At 52.7% G+C, this 17711-nt stretch overlaps 6 non-coding genes across 6 annotated transcripts; all 6 read right to left on the bottom strand.

The window, feature by feature from the left end:
• Positions 1–4580: 4580 nt before the first annotated feature.
• trnar-acg (transfer RNA arginine (anticodon ACG)) lies at positions 4581–4653 on the bottom strand. The gene has a single exon. It is a non-coding gene; the product is annotated as a tRNA-Arg (tRNA).
• A 3673-nt stretch (positions 4654–8326) lies between these two features.
• Positions 8327–8399, bottom strand: trnar-acg (transfer RNA arginine (anticodon ACG)). The gene has a single exon. It is a non-coding gene; the product is annotated as a tRNA-Arg (tRNA).
• Positions 8400–10823: 2424 nt separating this feature from the next.
• trnar-acg (transfer RNA arginine (anticodon ACG)) lies at positions 10824–10896 on the bottom strand. Its single transcript has one exon. It is a non-coding gene; the product is annotated as a tRNA-Arg (tRNA).
• A 1175-nt stretch (positions 10897–12071) lies between these two features.
• Positions 12072–12144, bottom strand: trnar-acg (transfer RNA arginine (anticodon ACG)). Its single transcript has one exon. It is a non-coding gene; the product is annotated as a tRNA-Arg (tRNA).
• A 1175-nt stretch (positions 12145–13319) lies between these two features.
• Positions 13320–13392, bottom strand: trnar-acg (transfer RNA arginine (anticodon ACG)). Its single transcript has one exon. It is a non-coding gene; the product is annotated as a tRNA-Arg (tRNA).
• Positions 13393–14568: 1176 nt separating this feature from the next.
• On the bottom strand, positions 14569–14641 carry trnar-acg (transfer RNA arginine (anticodon ACG)). The gene has a single exon. It is a non-coding gene; the product is annotated as a tRNA-Arg (tRNA).
• Positions 14642–17711: the final 3070 nt, after the last annotated feature.

Raw genomic sequence — 17711 nt, 5'->3', positions numbered from 1 at the left:
ACCCATCGGACTATTACGGGAACTCACGGACAATTACGTGTGTGTTGGGACAAATGGTGGGAACCGGATGAGGGAATATATGTCTGTATGTGGGGTTCGAGACGCGTCTGCCCCAAGGGCGTGTCCATCTTCTTCCAGAGGCAGTGGCAGGATGAAGGGAAGGGGATGAGATGGGATGTTAGCACTCGAGCGTGCGGAGCCCCATACTCCCCTATTCCGGTGAACGCCACTGAACTCATCACCCGCCCACGCAAGCCCCTGCCCACGCTTCCGGTAGCACTAGCCCAGAAAGGAGGGTGCCCAACCACCACCAGGGGACCCGGGAACGGTTTAGTATTGGTACCCACCGGTCAGGTGCTGTACCAAGGGGTACACTACGCGGTGGCCTCAGTGATTTTAAATCTCACTGAGGTAAGATTGCCGGAGTGGTGTCCCAAAGAAACGGAACAATTATACCAGGTCCTGTTAACCAGTATGTTTAGACAATTTTACGAATTTGACTTTGCCGACATCGACAGAGACAAATTATACACCACACCGCCAGAAGTTTTGGATCGAGTCGGGAGGCAAAGAAGGGGTACTGTAAATGACATATTCACTGCTTTTAATACCGGGACATCTGTTGTCAACGCTCTAGATAACGTGGAACTGCAGACACAGATCAACGGTTTAAAAGCCCAGTTAAGGAACATATTGACAGACGAAAACAAGGTCGTGGGTTCTGAGTCGCATGAGGACCAGGCCATGACACTACACTTTAAGGACATAATTGCTGAGCTGGAGAAACACGCGAGAACGGTAAATGCACTCATTAAGGAGGATCGGAATGCGTCCGATCAAGCTGCGCAAAACGAGGCCTGTGTGCTGTACGGGGCGTGGTTATTGGGCGAGGGCCGCAGTAATCTTGAGGATTTAAAACAGGGTTTGGTCCCGTCCTGGATCAGCAACAAGCACTTGCAAGCGCTCCACCCTTTTGAGAATGCATTAAGCCCGTGCCAGCTCAGACTAGCCGCAGAAGCATACCCAGTTCCAGTGGACTGCGGACATTCGAATCACACTATTATGGGAATAGTAGTAAGAATGCCGGTGTTGGGTCCCGCAGCAAAGCCCGCCCCGGTATACAGAGTAGAGAACATTGGAGTCATTCAGGGGGGCGCACACATTCGTTACGCAGTGGTCCCGCCTTACGTCATCAGATGGGAGCGTACGATGACAGGCACCGACCTCTCGGGATGTCGGAGCCGGGGAGCACACATCATCCTGTGTCCCCAGCACTTGAATGCCTTTTTGAAACCACAGTGCGGGTTCAGAACCGCTAGCGCGAAGCCGGTGAATTGCACCATGGAGGCAATGGCAGAGGACCATGTGCCCCCACAGGTAGCATATATCGGGGGTGGGACATACTGCGTCACCACTGCAGCGCCTCAGTACCGATATGGACAACACGAGTGGTGTTCGGTCGGTGATAGCAGTTTCTGTTTCAAACCCAGGGCCGAGGTTCAAGTGGCACAACAACGAATTGTTCCCATTCCTGCGCCCTCCACTGTACACATCACTATCAAAGAGAATTTCACAGACTTACAACGATTTGTCGCGCATTTTGGTTATGTCATTCCCCCTCTTCCCGAACACCTCACCAAGGTTCTAAAAGCCGTTATAGTTTCGCAGAAACATTTCTATACACTGGAGCAGAAGACTTTAGAGATAGGAAAAGACATATTGGACATAACCATCCCACCATGGTGGGACTTGTTCACCAACATAGAGGTCCCCGCCTGGATTAGAATAGCATCCCATATCCTAGTAGTATGTCAGGTTTTGATTGTGATATTTTTGCTCTTCGTGCATTGCAAAAGAGGCAAACGCCTCCAGAGGCACGAGAACACAGGAGAATGGAGAGAACGCTATGTGCAGATGGGGGAAGCAGATACCCCACTCTAAGCTGCTAGTATAAGATTAAGCGTCCCTCCAATTAAAAAAAATTTTTTGATTGTTTTGGGTTATAAGGAAATAAGTATGGTTATGTTATTAGTTGTTAGTAAGTTTTTTGGATTAATAAAAGATGCATGCAGATGGCGCAAAAGGGTATCAACCCCTGCCCATCTGACAGGTGAAGATGTTATAGTTTAAGTTTGCTGTCTATGATTCCAAATGTGCATGAGGTAATTTTCATTTTCTCCGGAAATGGGAACTGCATGTGTCGTGAGGGGCATAGATAGTTAAGTGCCAGGAATGTTTGGATGTGGGGAATCAGGGAAAATTTGCTCATCAAGGATTATTGATACTTTAAGCAACCTATCAGTATCACAGGGGGGCCTGTAAGATTCGCAATTTTCAGCAAAAATCACGCAAGAAAACTGGATAAAATTAAGACTGTTTATTGACCAAAGTAAGCTTGCACAGAAAAACCTTTGATAAAAGGGCATACAAAATGGCCGCCAGGCCCCGTGATCAGTTTATGAACCATTTTATTTCTGTTACTGCAAGCCAGACAGGCTTGTGGATTGAAGACAGTGAGCCCACGAAAGCCAGTCTCTGGGAACCGAAACTCAGAGCAACAGCATACATATTCAATGGATTATAAGTACAGGATGGGGCCCATCAAGATATGGGCGGACAATGTAAAAACACTTATACCCATTTATCGTACAAAGGAAAAACCGTTTAGCAGCCATCAAGGAAAATGTCCGGACCGATCAATATGCGAACCGAGCCACGGTGACAATGCAAAAGACATTGAAAGACATTATCGGCCAGGAAGGCCAGTTTAAGTTATCACCGGCTCCGTTACAAGACAAAGCGCCCCTGCAGAGATTTCTGCCCGCCAAAATTAATACAAAGACAGGACTATGATTTGGCGGGAGATAAGACTGTCCCAAAAGAGTATAACTATGGATTGAAAGTCCATCTAAGTTACTTCGGACTCCGGGTTACTTGAACAACTTCTTCTTCACTGCCACGGCTCCTTGTTGGGCGACTTCAGGCTTCCATTTCTTCAAGAACTTTCTTCTACGAGGAACGAACGAAGGGCGGACGGTGCCCGGATCGGCGCCTCTTCCACTTCGGCAGATCGATGAAAACGTTTTCGTTTTTTTAAAGACGGACGGTTTCGGTAAAAGGACAACGTGGTCGGTGTTCAGCCAAACAAGGCTCGGCCACGACGAGAAGACGACGAGGGTGGCCCGGGTACTGGGGTCGGGAGATCATCGACGACCCAGGCCGACGGAGAAGAAACCCTCTGGAGGACTGGCGATCTAGGCCACAAGATTCTCCCAAGTGCATAGCCTGCATCTGGGTCTGCTCCATGAATCCAAATCGACTCAGTGGATCTCAACCTTAACGAGCGCTCATCGAGGCTGGGTCTACCCCACCGCCTCGAGGGAGGAGAGAATATCGACTGCGCCAGAAGTTTCCAAATCCACGTGACGACGGAAAGCGGTGCCAAAAAGGCTGCGAACCCCCTTTCTTGCGATTTCGAGAGTGGTGAGCATGATCCCAAGTTCCCCAGGTCGAAACTTAGTTTAGGTATAGGGGAGGGAGTTAAGGGAAATCGTAATGTGTTTCCCCTTTTTCGATGTGCCGTGTGTTCCCCATTTCCATAGAGTCAAGTTCATAAATTTGTGCATGATTGTAGTAACTTTAATCTGTGCCTATTACATGTATTTTGTAATGCTTCAAACTGTTTAAAAATAAAAGCATCCATTTCGTGCTATTCAACCTGGTCTATTGAGTTCTTTCTCTGCACTACTGTTCTCTGCACCTAAGTCCAAGGTCTAGAACCGTAGGGGGGAGTGGGTCGAACCACTCAAGGGTAATTATTGCACGAAGCCTGGCAGGAGACCAGAAAGAGCAAGAGAAACCCCCTACACCCTCACGCTCGTGGCGGCTGCTACTTTCCGGTCACCTCGCTTCCCTTCCGCCGGCTCGGGCTCTTTCTCGGCTTCTTTCCCCATTTCTCTGATTTCCCGCCCTGCCGTTGCTCGGTAACGCCGATTGGAGCAAAGCATTGAAAGAGATCAGGGAGCGGGCTAACCCAAAGCAGGAGATCCCTGCTGGTGGCGCAGCAGCTCAGAGGCGAGTGCTAAGGAGCTACTGAGAAGCAAACTTGGTGCAATTGCAAGAAGCAGCTGGGGAATTAGCTCAAATGGTAGAGCGCTCGCTTTCCATGTGAGAGGTAGCGGGCTTGATGCCCGCATTCTCCACGCCTCTTTTGGCTCGGGGCAATGGCTCAAACACAACAGTGGTGTCAGCTGTCGGTGAACCCGTGTACTTCCGAAGGGTCTCCACACGCTGAGGTACAGAGGGGCCAAGGGACATCAAATCCTTTAGTGTGCCGTAGCAGCAAGTCTTGTCGATAGTCTTGTGCAGCAAAAATGGAAAGCTGAGATGAGGGATAAAAAAAGCTTTGCAAGTATCAATGCCTTCTCTGAGGATCGAACTCAGGACCATTCAGATTATGAGACTGACGCGCCGCCTACTGCGCTAAGAAGGCACTTGCCATGCAAACTGCTGGGCAGCATGACCAAGTAGGTGCGCTTGCGAGGCATCTAGCGCCATAATGCAAACTGCGTAAAAAAGTTTGAGCCAGGTAGGAGTCGAACCTACAATCTTCTGATCCGTAGTCAGATGCGTTATCCATTGCGCCACTGGCCCAGCCTGTACAGATCAGCTGGCAACTCACAGTCCCACAACACTGCGGCATCAGCAGGTACACCAGGCCGGGAGCGTCAAAAGGCGCACGGCGGACAATCACCAAAGCGAGACACCTTTGCCGCTTCCCTTCGATTTTCAGGTGGTAGAGCGGAGGACTGCAGTGGAAAAAAAGCAAAGCAAAGTCGTCGTTAGGTCGCTGGTTCGACTCCGGCTTGAAGGAGCGGGCGTTCTTGTGCAGTAAGTGAGCAGTAAGGATATTTTAGCTCAAGGCAGTGCTCTTAACTTGACGCTAGTTTACATGTTGCTGCTAAGGCACAGGACACCTCCACTGCTTGAGCAGTTGCATCTGCACACCAGCAGGAAGTGCCTTTGAGCAGCAACGCACCAAAACACCCAGCACTCTCTTTCAGGCAAAACCTCAGGCAAAAGAAGTCGTCTATCAGTCAGACAGGGCTCTCGGCTGCTCCCTCACGCTCGTGGCGGCTGCTACTTTCCGGTCACCTCGCTTCCCTTCCGCCGGATCGGGCTCTTTCTCGGCTTCTTTCCCCATTTGTCTGATTTCCCGCCCTGCCGTTGCTCGGTAACGCCGATTGGAGCAAAGCGTTGAAAGAGATCAGGGAGCGGGCTAACCCAAAGCAGCAGATCCCTGCTGGTGGCGCAGCAGCTCAGAGGCGAGTGCTAAGGAGCTACTGAGAAGCAAACTTGGTGCAATTGCAAGAAGCAGCTGGGGAATTAGCTCAAATGGTAGAGCGCTCGCTTTGCATGTGAGAGGTAGCGGGCTTGATGCCCGCATTCTCCACGCCTCTTTTGGCTCGGGGCAATGGCTCAAACACAACAGTGGTGTCAGCTGTCGGTGAACCCGTGTACTTCCGAAGGGTCTCCACACGCTGAGGTACAAAGGGGCCAAGGGACATCAAATCCTTTGGTGTGCCGTAGCAGCAAGTCTTGTCGATAGTCTTGTGCAGCAAAAATGGAAAGCTGAGATGAGGGATAAAAAAGCTTTGCAAGTATCAATGCCTTCTCTGAGGATCGAACTCAGAATCTTCAGATTATGAGACTAACGCGCTGCCGACTGCGCTAAGAAGGCACTTGCCATGCAAACTGCTGGGCAGCATGACCAAGTAGGTGCGCTTGCGAGGCATCTAGACCCATAATGCAAAGTGCGTAAAAAAGTTCGAGCCAGGTAGGAGTCTCACCTAAAATCTTCTGATCCGTAGTCAGACGCGTTATCCATTGCGCCACTGGCCCAGCCTGTACAGAGCAGCTGGCAACTCACAGTCCCACAACACTGCGGCATCAGCAGGTACACCAGGCCGGGAGCGTCAAAAGGCGCACGGCGGACAATCACCAAAGCGAGACACCTTTGCCGCTTCCCTTCGATTTTCAGGTGGTAGAGCGGAGGACTGCAGTGGAAAAAAAGCAAAGCAAAGTCGTCGTTAGGTCGCTGGTTCGACTCCGGCTTGAAGGAGCGGGCGTTCTTGTGCAGTAAGTGAGCGGTAAGGAGCTTTTAGCTCAAGGCAGTGCTCTTAACTTGACGCTAGTATACATGTTGCTGCTAAGGCACAGGACACCTCCATTGCTTGAGCAGTTGCATCTGCACACCAGCAGGAAGTGCCTTTGAGCAGCAACGCACCAAAACACCCAGCACTCTCTTTCAGGCAAAACCTCAGGCAAAAGAAGTCGTCTATCAGTCAGACAGGGCTCTCGGCTGCTCCCTCACGCTCGTGGCGGCTGCTACTTTCCGGTCACCTCGCTTCCCTTCCACCGGCTCGGGCTCTTTCTCGGCTTCTTTCCCCATTTCTCTGATTTCCCGCCCTGCCGTTGCTCGGTAACGCCGATTGGAGCAAAGCGTTGAAAGAGATCAGGGAGCGGGCTAACCCAAAGCAGGAGATCCCTGCTGGTGGCGCAGCAGCTCAGAGGCGAGTGCTAAGGAGCTACTGAGAAGCAAACTTGGTGCAATTGCAAGAAGCAGCTGGGGAATTAGCTCAAATGGTAGAGCGCTCGCTTTGCATGTGAGAGGTAGCGGGCTTGATGCCCGCATTCTCCACGCCTCTTTTGGCTCGGGGCAATGGCTCAAACACAACAGTGGTGTCAGCTGTCGGTGAACCCGTGTACTTCCGAAGGGTCTCCACACGCTGAGGTACAGAGGGGCCAAGGGACATCAAATCCTTTAGTGTGCCGTAGCAGCAACTCTTGTCGATAGTCTTGTGCAGCAAAAATGGAAAGCTGAGATGAGGGATAAAAAAAGCTTTGCAAGTATCAATGCCTTCTCTGAGGATTGAACTCAGGACCTTCAGATTATGAGACTGACGCGCTGCCTACTGCGCTAAGAAGGCACTTGCCATGCAAACTGCTGGGCAGCATGACCAAGTAGGTGCGCTTGCGAGGCATCTAGCGCCATAATGCAAAGTGCGTAAAAAAGTTCGAGCCAGATGGGAGTCGAACCTACAATCTTCTGATCCGTAGTCAGACGCGTTATCCATTGCGCCACTGGCCCAGCCTGTATAGAGCAGCTGGCAACTCACAGTCCCACAACACTGCGGCATCAGCAGGTACACCAGGCCGGGAGCGTCAAAAGGCGCACGGCGGACAATCACCAAAGCGAGACACCTTTGCCGCTTCCCTTCGATTTTCAGGTGGTGGAGCGGAGGACTGCAGTGGAAAAAAAGCAAAGCAAAGTCGTCGTTAGGTCGCTGGTTCGACTCCGGCTTGAAGGAGCGGGCGTTCTTGTGCAGTAAGTGAGCAGTAAGGATATTTTAGCTCAAGGCAGTGCTCTTAACTTGACGCTAGTTTACATGTTGCTGCTAAGGCACAGGACACCTCCATTGCTTGAGCAGTTGCATCTGCACACCAGCAGGAAGTGCCTTTGAGCAGCAACGCACCAAAACACCCAGCACTCTCTTTCAGGCAAAACCTCAGGCAAAAGAAGTCGTCTATCAGTCAGACAGGGCTCTCGGCTGCTCCCTCACGCTCGTGGCGGCTGCTACTTTCCGGTCACCTCGCTTCCCTTCCGCTGGCTCGGGCTCTTTCTCGGCTTCTTTCCCCATTTCTCTGATTTCCCGCCCTGCCGTTGCTCGGTAACGCCGATTGGAGCAAAGCGTTGAAAGAGATCAGGGAGCGGGCTAACCCAAAGCAGGAGATCCCTGCTGGTGGCGCAGCAGCTCAGAGGCGAGTGCTAAGGAGCTACTGAGAAGCAAACTTGGTGCAATTGCAAGAAGCAGCTGGGGAATTAGCTCAAATGGTAGAGCGCTCGCTTTGCATGTGAGAGGTAGCGGGCTTGATGCCCGCATTCTCCACGCCTCTTTTGGCTCGGGGCAATGGCTCAAACACAACAGTGGTGTCAGCTGTCGGTGAACCCGTGTACTTCCGAAGGGTCTCCACACGCTGAGGTACAGAGGGGCCAAGGGACATCAAATCCTTTAGTGTGCCGTAGCAGCAAGTCTTGTCGATAGTCTTGTGCAGCAAAAATGGAAAGCTGAGATGAGGGATAAAAAAAGCTTTGCAAGTATCAATGCCTTCTCTGAGGATCGAACTCAGGACCTTCAGATTATGAGACTGACGCGCTGCCTACTGCGCTAAGAAGGCACTTGCCATGCAAACTGCTGGGCAGCATGACCAAGTAGGTGCGCTTGCGAGGCATCTAGCGCCATAATGCAAAGTGCGTAAAAAAGTTCGAGCCAGGTAGGAGTCGAACCTACAATCTTCTGATCCGTAGTCAGACGCGTTATCCATTGCGCCACTGGCCCAGCCTGTACAGATCAGCTGGCAACTCACAGTCCCACAACACTGCGGCATCAGCAGGTACACCAGGCCGGGAGCGTCAAAAGGCGCACGGCGGACAATCACCAAAGCGAGACACCTTTGCCGCTTCCCTTCGATTTTCAGGTGGTAGAGCGGAGGACTGCAGTGGAAAAAAAGCAAAGCAAAGTCGTCGTTAGGTCGCTGGTTCGACTCCGGCTTGAAGGAGCGGGCGTTCTTGTGCAGTAAGTGAGCAGTAAGGATATTTTAGCTCAAGGCAGTGCTCTTAACTTGACGCTAGTTTACATGTTGCTGCGAAGGCACAGGACACCTCCATTGCTTGAGCAGTTGCATCTGCACACCAGCAGGAAGTGCCTTTGAGCAGCAACGCACCAAAACACCCAGCACTCTCTTTCAGGGAAAACCTCAGGCAAAAGAAGTCGTCTATCAGTCAGACAGGGCTCTCGGCTGCTCCCTCACGCTCGTGGCGGCTGCTACTTTCCGGTCACCTCGCTTCCCTTCCGCCGGATCGGGCTCTTTCTCGGCTTCTTTCCCCATTTGTCTGATTTCCCGCCCTGCCGTTGCTCGGTAACGCCGATTGGAGCAAAGCGTTGAAAGAGATCAGGGAGCGGGCTAACCCAAAGCAAGAGATCCCTGCTGGTGGCGCAGCAGCTCAGAGGCGAGTGCAAAGGAGCTACTGAGAAGCAAACTTGGTGCAATTGCAAGAAGCAGCTGGGGAATTAGCTCAAATGGTAGAGCGCTCGCTTTGCATGTGAGAGGTAGCGGGCTTGATGCCCGCATTCTCCACGCCTCTTTTGGCTCGGGGCAATGGCTCAAACACAACAGTGGTGTCAGCTGTCGGTGAACCCGTGTGCTTCCGAAGGGTCTCCACACGCTGAGGTACAAAGGGGCCAAGGGACATCAAATCCTTTGGTGTGCCGTAGCAGCAAGTCTTGTCGATAGTCATGTGCAGCAAAAATGGAAAGCTGAGATGAGGGATAAAAAAGCTTTGCAAGTATCAATGCCTTCTCTGAGGATCGAACTCAGAATCTTCAGATTATGAGACTAACGCGCTGCCGACTGCGCTAAGAAGGCACTTGCCATGCAAACTGCTGGGCAGCATGACCAAGTAGGTGCGCTTGCGAGGCATCTAGACCCATAATGCAAAGTGCGTAAAAAAGTTCGAGCCAGGCAGGAGTCTCACCTAAAATCTTCTGATCCGTAGTCAGACGCGTTATCCATTGCGCCACTGGCCCAGCCTGTACAGAGCAGCTGGCAACTCACAGTCCCACAACACTGCGGCATCAGCAGGTACACCAGGCCGGGAGCGTCAAAAGGCGCACGGCGGACAATCACCAAAGCGAGACACCTTTGCCGCTTCCCTTCGATTTTCAGGTGGTAGAGCGGAGGACTGCAGTGGAAAAAAAGCAAAGCAAAGTCGTCGTTAGGTCGCTGGTTCGACTCCGGCTTGAAGGAGCGGGCGTTCTTGTGCAGTAAGTGAGCGGTAAGGAGCTTTTAGCTCAAGGCAGTGCTCTTAACTTGACGCTAGTATACATGTTGCTGCTAAGGCACAGGACACCTCCATTGCTTGAGCAGTTGCATCTGCACACCAGCAGGAAGTGCCTTTGAGCAGCAACGCACCAAAACACCCAGCACTCTCTTTCAGGCAAAACCTCAGGCAAAAGAAGTCGTCTATCAGTCAGACAGGGCTCTCGGCTGCTCCCTCACGCTCGTGGCGGCTGCTACTTTCCGGTCACCTCGCTTCCCTTCCGCTGGCTCGGGCTCTTTCTCGGCTTCTTTCCCCATTTCTCTGATTTCCCGCCCTGCCGTTGCTCGGTAACGCCGATTGGAGCAAAGCGTTGAAAGAGATCAGGGAGCGGGCTAACCCAAAGCAGGAGATCCCTGCTGGTGGCGCAGCAGCTCAGAGGCGAGTGCTAAGGAGCTACTGAGAAGCAAACTTGGTGCAATTGCAAGAAGCAGCTGGGGAATTAGCTCAAATGGTAGAGCGCTCGCTTTGCATGTGAGAGGTAGCGGGCTTGATGCCCGCATTCTCCACGCCTCTTTTGGCTCGGGGCAATGGCTCAAACACAACAGTGCTGTCAGCTGTCGGTGAACCCGTGTACTTCCGAAGGGTCTCCACACGCTGAGGTACAAAGGGGCCAAGGGACATCAAATCCTTTAGTGTGCCGTAGCAGCAAGTCTTGTCGATAGTCTTGTGCAGCAAAAATGGAAAGCTGAGATGAGGGATAAAAAAAGCTTTGCAAGTATCAATGCCTTCTCTGAGGATCGAACTCAGGACCTTCAGATTATGAGACTGACGCGCTGCCTACTGCGCTAAGAAGGCACTTGCCATGCAAACTGCTGGGCAGCATGACCAAGTAGGTGCGCTTGCGAGGCATCTAGCGCCATAATGCAAAGTGCGTAAAAAAGTTCGAGCCAGGTAGGAGTCGAACCTACAATCTTCTGATCCGTAGTCAGACGCGTTATCCATTGCGCCACTGGCCCAGCCTGTACAGATCAGCTGGCAACTCACAGTCCCACAACACTGCGGCATCAGCAGGTACACCAGGCCGGGAGCGTCAAAAGGCGCACGGCGGACAATCACCAAAGCGAGACACCTTTGCCGCTTCCCTTCGATTTTCAGGTGGTAGAGCGGAGGACTGCAGTGGAAAAAAAGCAAAGCAAAGTCGTCGTTAGGTCGCTGGTTCGACTCCGGCTTGAAGGAGCGGGCGTTCTTGTGCAGTAAGTGAGCAGTAAGGATATTTTAGCTCAAGGCAGTGCTCTTAACTTGACGCTAGTTTACATGTTGCTGCGAAGGCACAGGACACCTCCATTGCTTGAGCAGTTGCATCTGCACACCAGCAGGAAGTGCCTTTGAGCAGCAACGCACCAAAACACCCAGCACTCTCTTTCAGGGAAAACCTCAGGCAAAAGAAGTCGTCTATCAGTCAGACAGGGCTCTCGGCTGCTCCCTCACGCTCGTGGCGGCTGCTACTTTCCGGTCACCTCGCTTCCCTTCCGCTGGCTCGGGCTCTTTCTCGGCTTCTTTCCCCATTTCTCTGATTTCCCGCCCTGCCGTTGCTCGGTAACGCCGATTGGAGCAAAGCGTTGAAAGAGATCAGGGAGCGGGCTAACCCAAAGCAGGAGATCCCTGCTGGTGGCGCAGCAGCTCAGAGGCGAGTGCTAAGGAGCTACTGAGAAGCAAACTTGGTGCAATTGCAAGAAGCAGCTGGGGAATTAGCTCAAATGGTAGAGCGCTCGCTTTGCATGTGAGAGGTAGCGGGCTTGATGCCCGCATTCTCCACGCCTCTTTTGGCTCGGGGCAATGGCTCAAACACAACAGTGCTGTCAGCTGTCGGTGAACCCGTGTACTTCCGAAGGGTCTCCACACGCTGAGGTACAGAGGGGCCAAGGGACATCAAATCCTTTAGTGTGCCGTAGCAGCAAGTCTTGCCGATAGTCTTGTGCAGCAAAAATGGAAAGCTGAGATGAGGGATAAAAAAGCTTTGCAAGTATCAATGCCTTCTCTGAGGATCGAACTCAGGACCTTCAGATTATGAGACTGACGCGCTGCCTACTGCGCTACGAAGGCACTTGCCATGCAAACTGCTGGGCAGCATGACCAAGTAGGTGCGCTTGCGAGGCATCTAGCGCCATAATGCAAAGTGCGTAAAAAAGTTCGAGCCAGGTAGGAGTCGAACCTACAATCTTCTGATCCGTAGTCAGACGCGTTATCCATTGCGCCACTGGCCCAGCCTGTATAGAGCAGCTGGCAACTCACAGTCCCACAACACTGCGGCATCAGCAGGTACACCAGGCCGGGAGCGTCAAAAGGCGCACGGCGGACAATCACCAAAGCGAGACACCTTTGCCGCTTCCCTTCGATTTTCAGGTGGTAGAGCGGAGGACTGCAGTGGAAAAAAAGCAAAGCAAAGTCGTCGTTAGGTCGCTGGTTCGACTCCGGCTTGAAGGAGCGGGCGTTCTTGTGCAGTAAGTGAGCAGTAAGGATATTTTAGCTCAAGGCAGTGCTCTTAACTTGACGCTAGTTTACATGTTGCTGCTAAGGCACAGGACACCTCCATTGCTTGAGCAGTTGCATCTGCACACCAGCAGGAAGTGCCTTTGAGCAGCAACGCACCAAAACACCCAGCACTCTCTTTCAGGGAAAACCTCAGGCAAAAGAAGTCGTCTATCAGTCAGACAGGGCTCTCGGCTGCTCCCTCACGCTCGTGGCGGCTGCTACTTTCCGGTCACCTCGCTTCCCTTCCGCCAGCTCGGGCTCTTTCTCGGCTTCTTTCCCCATTTCTCTGATTTCCCGCCCTGCCGTTGCTCGGTAACGCCGATTGGAGCAAAGCGTTGAAAGAGATCAGGGAGCGGGCTAACCCAAAGCAGGAGATCCCTGCTGGTGGCGCAGCAGCTCAGAGGCGAGTGCTAAGGAGCTACTGAGAAGCAAACTTGGTGCAATTGCAAGAAGCAGCTGGGGAATTAGCTCAAATGGTAGAGCGCTCGCTTTGCATGTGAGAGGTAGCGGGCTTGATGCCCGCATTCTCCACGCCTCTTTTGGCTCGGGGCAATGGCTCAAACACAACAGTGGTGTCAGCTGTCGGTGAACCCGTGTACTTCCGAAGGGTCTCCACACGCTGAGGTACAGAGGGGCCAAGGGACATCAAATCCTTTAGTGTGCCGTAGCAGCAAGTCTTGCCGATAGTCTTGTGCAGCAAAAATGGAAAGCTGAGATGAGGGATAAAAAAGCTTTGCAAGTATCAATGCCTTCTCTGAGGATCGAACTCAGGACCTTCAGATTATGAGACTGACGCGCTGCCTACTGCGCTACGAAGGCACTTGCCATGCAAACTGCTGGGCAGCATGACCAAGTAGGTGCGCTTGCGAGGCATCTAGCGCCATAATGCAAAGTGCGTAAAAAAGTTCGAGCCAGGTAGGAGTCGAACCTACAATCTTCTGATCCGTAGTCAGACGCGTTATCCATTGCGCCACTGGCCCAGCCTGTATAGAGCAGCTGGCAACTCACAGTCCCACAACACTGCGGCATCAGCAGGTACACCAGGCCGGGAGCGTCAAAAGGCGCACGGCGGACAATCACCAAAGCGAGACACCTTTGCCGCTTCCCTTCGATTTTCAGGTGGTAGAGCGGAGGACTGCAGTGGAAAAAAAGCAAAGCAAAGTCGTCGTTAGGTCGCTGGTTCGACTCCGGCTTGAAGGAGCGGGCGTTCTTGTGCAGTAAGTGAGCAGTAAGGATATTTTAGCTCAAGGCAGTGCTCTTAACTTGACGCTAGTTTACATGTTGCTGCTAAGGCACAGGACACCTCCATTGCTTGAGCAGTTGCATCTGCACACCAGCAGGAAGTGCCTTTGAGCAGCAACGCACCAAAACACCCAGCACTCTCTTTCAGGCAAAACCTCAGGCAAAAGAAGTCGTCTCTCAGTCAGACAGGGCTCTCGGCTGCTCCCTCACGATCGTGGCGGCTGCTACTTTCCGGTCACCTCGCTTCCCTTCCGCCGGCTCGGGCTCTTTCTCGGCTTCTTTCCCCATTTCTCTGATTTCCCGCCCTGCCGTTGCTCGGTAACGCCGATTGGAGCAAAGCGTTGAAAGAGATCAGGGAGCGGGCTAACCCAAAGCAGGAGATCCCTGCTGGTGGCGCAGCAGCTCAGAGGCGAGTGCTAAGGAGCTACTGAGAAGCAAACTTGGTGCAATTGCAAGAAGCAGCTGGGGAATTAGCTCAAATGGTAGAGCGCTCGCTTTGCATGTGAGAGGTAGCGGGCTTGATGCCCGCATTCTCCACGCCTCTTTTGGCTCGGGGCAATGGCTCAAACACAACAGTGGTGTCAGCTGTCGGTGAACCCGTGTACTTCCGAAGGGTCTCCACACGCTGAGGTACAGAGGGGCCAAGGGACATCAAATCCTTTAGTGTGCCGTAGCAGCAAGTCTTGTCGATAGTCTTGTGCAGCAAAAATGGAAAGCTGAGATGAGGGATAAAAAAAGCTTTGCAAGTATCAATGCCTTCTCTGAGGATCGAACTCAGGACCTTCAGATTATGAGACTGACGCGCTGCCTACTGCGCTAAGAAGGCACTTGCCATGCAAACTGCTGGGCAGCATGACCAAGTAGGTGCGCTTGCGAGGCATCTAGCGCCATAATGCAAAGTGCGTAAAAAAGTTCGAGCCAGGTAGGAGTCGAACCTACAATCTTCTGATCCGTAGTCAGACGCGTTATCCATTGCGCCACTGGCCCAGCCTGTACAGATCAGCTGGCAACTCACAGTCCCACAACACTGCGGCATCAGCAGGTACACCAGGCCGGGAGCGTCAAAAGGCGCACGGCGGACAATCACCAAAGCGAGACACCTTTGCCGCTTCCCTTCGATTTTCAGGTGGTAGAGCGGAGGACTGCAGTGGAAAAAAAGCAAAGCAAAGTCGTCGTTAGGTCGCTGGTTCGACTCCGGCTTGAAGGAGCGGGCGTTCTTGTGCAGTAAGTGAGCAGTAAGGATATTTTAGCTCAAGGCAGTGCTCTTAACTTGACGCTAGTTTACATGTTGCTGCGAAGGCACAGGACACCTCCATTGCTTGAGCAGTTGCATCTGCACACCAGCAGGAAGTGCCTTTGAGCAGCAACGCACCAAAACACCCAGCACTCTCTTTCAGGGAAAACCTCAGGCAAAAGAAGTCGTCTATCAGTCAGACAGGGCTCTCGGCTGCTCCCTCACGCTCGTGGCGGCTGCTACTTTCCGGTCACCTCGCTTCCCTTCCGCCGGATCGGGCTCTTTCTCGGCTTCTTTCCCCATTTGTCTGATTTCCCGCCCTGCCGTTGCTCGGTAACGCCGATTGGAGCAAAGCGTTGAAAGAGATCAGGGAGCGGGCTAACCCAAAGCAAGAGATCCCTGCTGGTGGCGCAGCAGCTCAGAGGCGAGTGCAAAGGAGCTACTGAGAAGCAAACTTGGTGCAATTGCAAGAAGCAGCTGGGGAATTAGCTCAAATGGTAGAGCGCTCGCTTTGCATGTGAGAGGTAGCGGGCTTGATGCCCGCATTCTCCACGCCTCTTTTGGCTCGGGGCAATGGCTCAAACACAACAGTGGTGTCAGCTGTCGGTGAACCCGTGTACTTCCGAAGGGTCTCCACACGCTGAGGTACAAAGGGGCCAAGGGACATCAAATCCTTTGGTGTGCCGTAGCAGCAAGTCTTGTCGATAGTCATGTGCAGCAAAAATGGAAAGCTGAGATGAGGGATAAAAAAGCTTTGCAAGTATCAATGCCTTCTCTGAGGATCGAACTCAGAATCTTCAGATTATGAGACTAACGCGCTGCCGACTGCGCTAAGAAGGCACTTGCCATGCAAACTGCTGGGCAGCATGACCAAGTAGGTGCGCTTGCGAGGCATCTAGACCCATAATGCAAAGTGCGTAAAAAAGTTCGAGCCAGGCAGGAGTCTCACCTAAAATCTTCTGATCCGTAGTCAGACGCGTTATCCATTGCGCCACTGGCCCAGCCTGTACAGAGCAGCTGGCAACTCACAGTCCCACAACACTGCGGCATCAGCAGGTACACCAGGCCGGGAGCGTCAAAAGGCGCACGGCGGACAATCACCAAAGCGAGACACCTTTGCCGCTTCCCTTCGATTTTCAGGTGGTAGAGCGGAGGACTGCAGTGGAAAAAAAGCAAAGCAAAGTCGTCGTTAGGTCGCTGGTTCGACTCCGGCTTGAAGGAGCGGGCGTTCTTGTGCAGTAAGTGAGCGGTAAGGAGCTTTTAGCTCAAGGCAGTGCTCTTAACTTGACGCTAGTATACATGTTGCTGCTAAGGCACAGGACACCTCCATTGCTTGAGCAGTTGCATCTGCACACCAGCAGGAAGTGCCTTTGAGCAGCAACGCACCAAAACACCCAGCACTCTCTTTCAGGCAAAACCTCAGCCAAAAGAAGTCGTCTCTCAGTCAGACAGGGCTCTCGGCTGCTCCCTCACGATCGTGGCGGCTGCTACTTTCCGGTCACCTCGCTTCCCTTCCGCCGGCTCGGGCTCTTTCTCGGCTTCTTTCCCCATTTCTCTGATTTCCCGCCCTGCCGTTGCTCGGTAACGCCGATTGGAGCAAAGCGTTGAAAGAGATCAGGGAGCGGGCTAACCCAAAGCAGGAGATCCCTGCTGGTGGCGCAGCAGCTCAGAGGCGAGTGCTAAGGAGCTACTGAGAAGCAAACTTGGTGCAATTGCAAGAAGCAGCTGGGGAATTAGCTCAAATGGTAGAGCGCTCGCTTTGCATGTGAGATGGTAGCGGGCTTGATGCCCGCATTCTCCACGCCTCTTTTGGCTCGGGGCAATGGCTCAAACACAACAGTGGTGTCAGCTGTCGGTGAACCCGTGTACTTCCGAAGGGTCTCCACACGCTGAGGTACAGAGGGGCCAAGGGACATCAAATCCTTTAGTGTGCCGTAGCAGCAACTCTTGTCGATAGTCTTGTGCAGCAAAAATGGAAAGCTGAGATGAGGGATAAAAAAAGCTTTGCAAGTATCAATGCCTTCTCTGAGGATCGAACTCAGGACCTTCAGATTATGAGACTGACGCGCTGCCTACTGCGCTAAGAAGGCACTTGCCATGCAAACTGCTGGGCAGCATGACCAAGTAGGTGCGCTTGCGAGGCATCTAGCGCCATAATGCAAAGTGCGTAAAAAAGTTCGAGCCAGGTAGGAGTCGAACCTACAATCTTCTGATCCGTAGTCAAACACGTTATCCATTGCGCCACTGGCCCAGCCTGTACAGAGCAGCTGGCAACTCACAGTCCCACAACACTGCGGCATCAGCAGGTACACCAGGCCGGGAGCGTCAAAAGGCGCACGGCGGACAATCACCAAAGCGAGACACCTTTGCCGCTTCCCTTCGATTTTCAGGTGGTAGAGCGGAGGACTGCTGTGGAAAAAAAGCAAAGCAAAGTCGTCGTTAGGTCGCTGGTTCGACTCCGGCTTGAAGGAGCGGGCGTTCTTGTGCAGTAAGTGAGCAGTAAGGATATTTTAGCTCAAGGCAGTGCTCTTAACTTGACGCTAGTTTACATGTTGCTGCTAAGGCACAGGACACCTCCATTGCTTGAGCAGTTGCATCTGCACACCAGCAGGAAGTGCCTTTGAGCAGCAACGCACCAAAACACCCAGCACTCTCTTTCAGGCAAAAGAAGTCGTCTATCAGTCAGACAGGGCTCTCGGCTGCTCCCTCACGCTCGTGGCGGCTGCTACTTTCCGGTCACCTCGCTTCCCTTCCGCCGGATCGGGCTCTTTCTCGGCTTCTTTCCCCATTTGTCTGATTTCCCGCCCTGCCGTTGCTCAGTAA

This window comes from Somniosus microcephalus, unplaced genomic scaffold (assembly GCF_052327205.1).
Source record: "Somniosus microcephalus isolate GS21.2 unplaced genomic scaffold, FLI_Smic_1.0 scaffold63, whole genome shotgun sequence".
NCBI lineage: Eukaryota > Metazoa > Chordata > Chondrichthyes > Squaliformes > Somniosidae > Somniosus > Somniosus microcephalus.
This window is presented reverse-complemented; position numbering and strand designations above follow the sequence as displayed.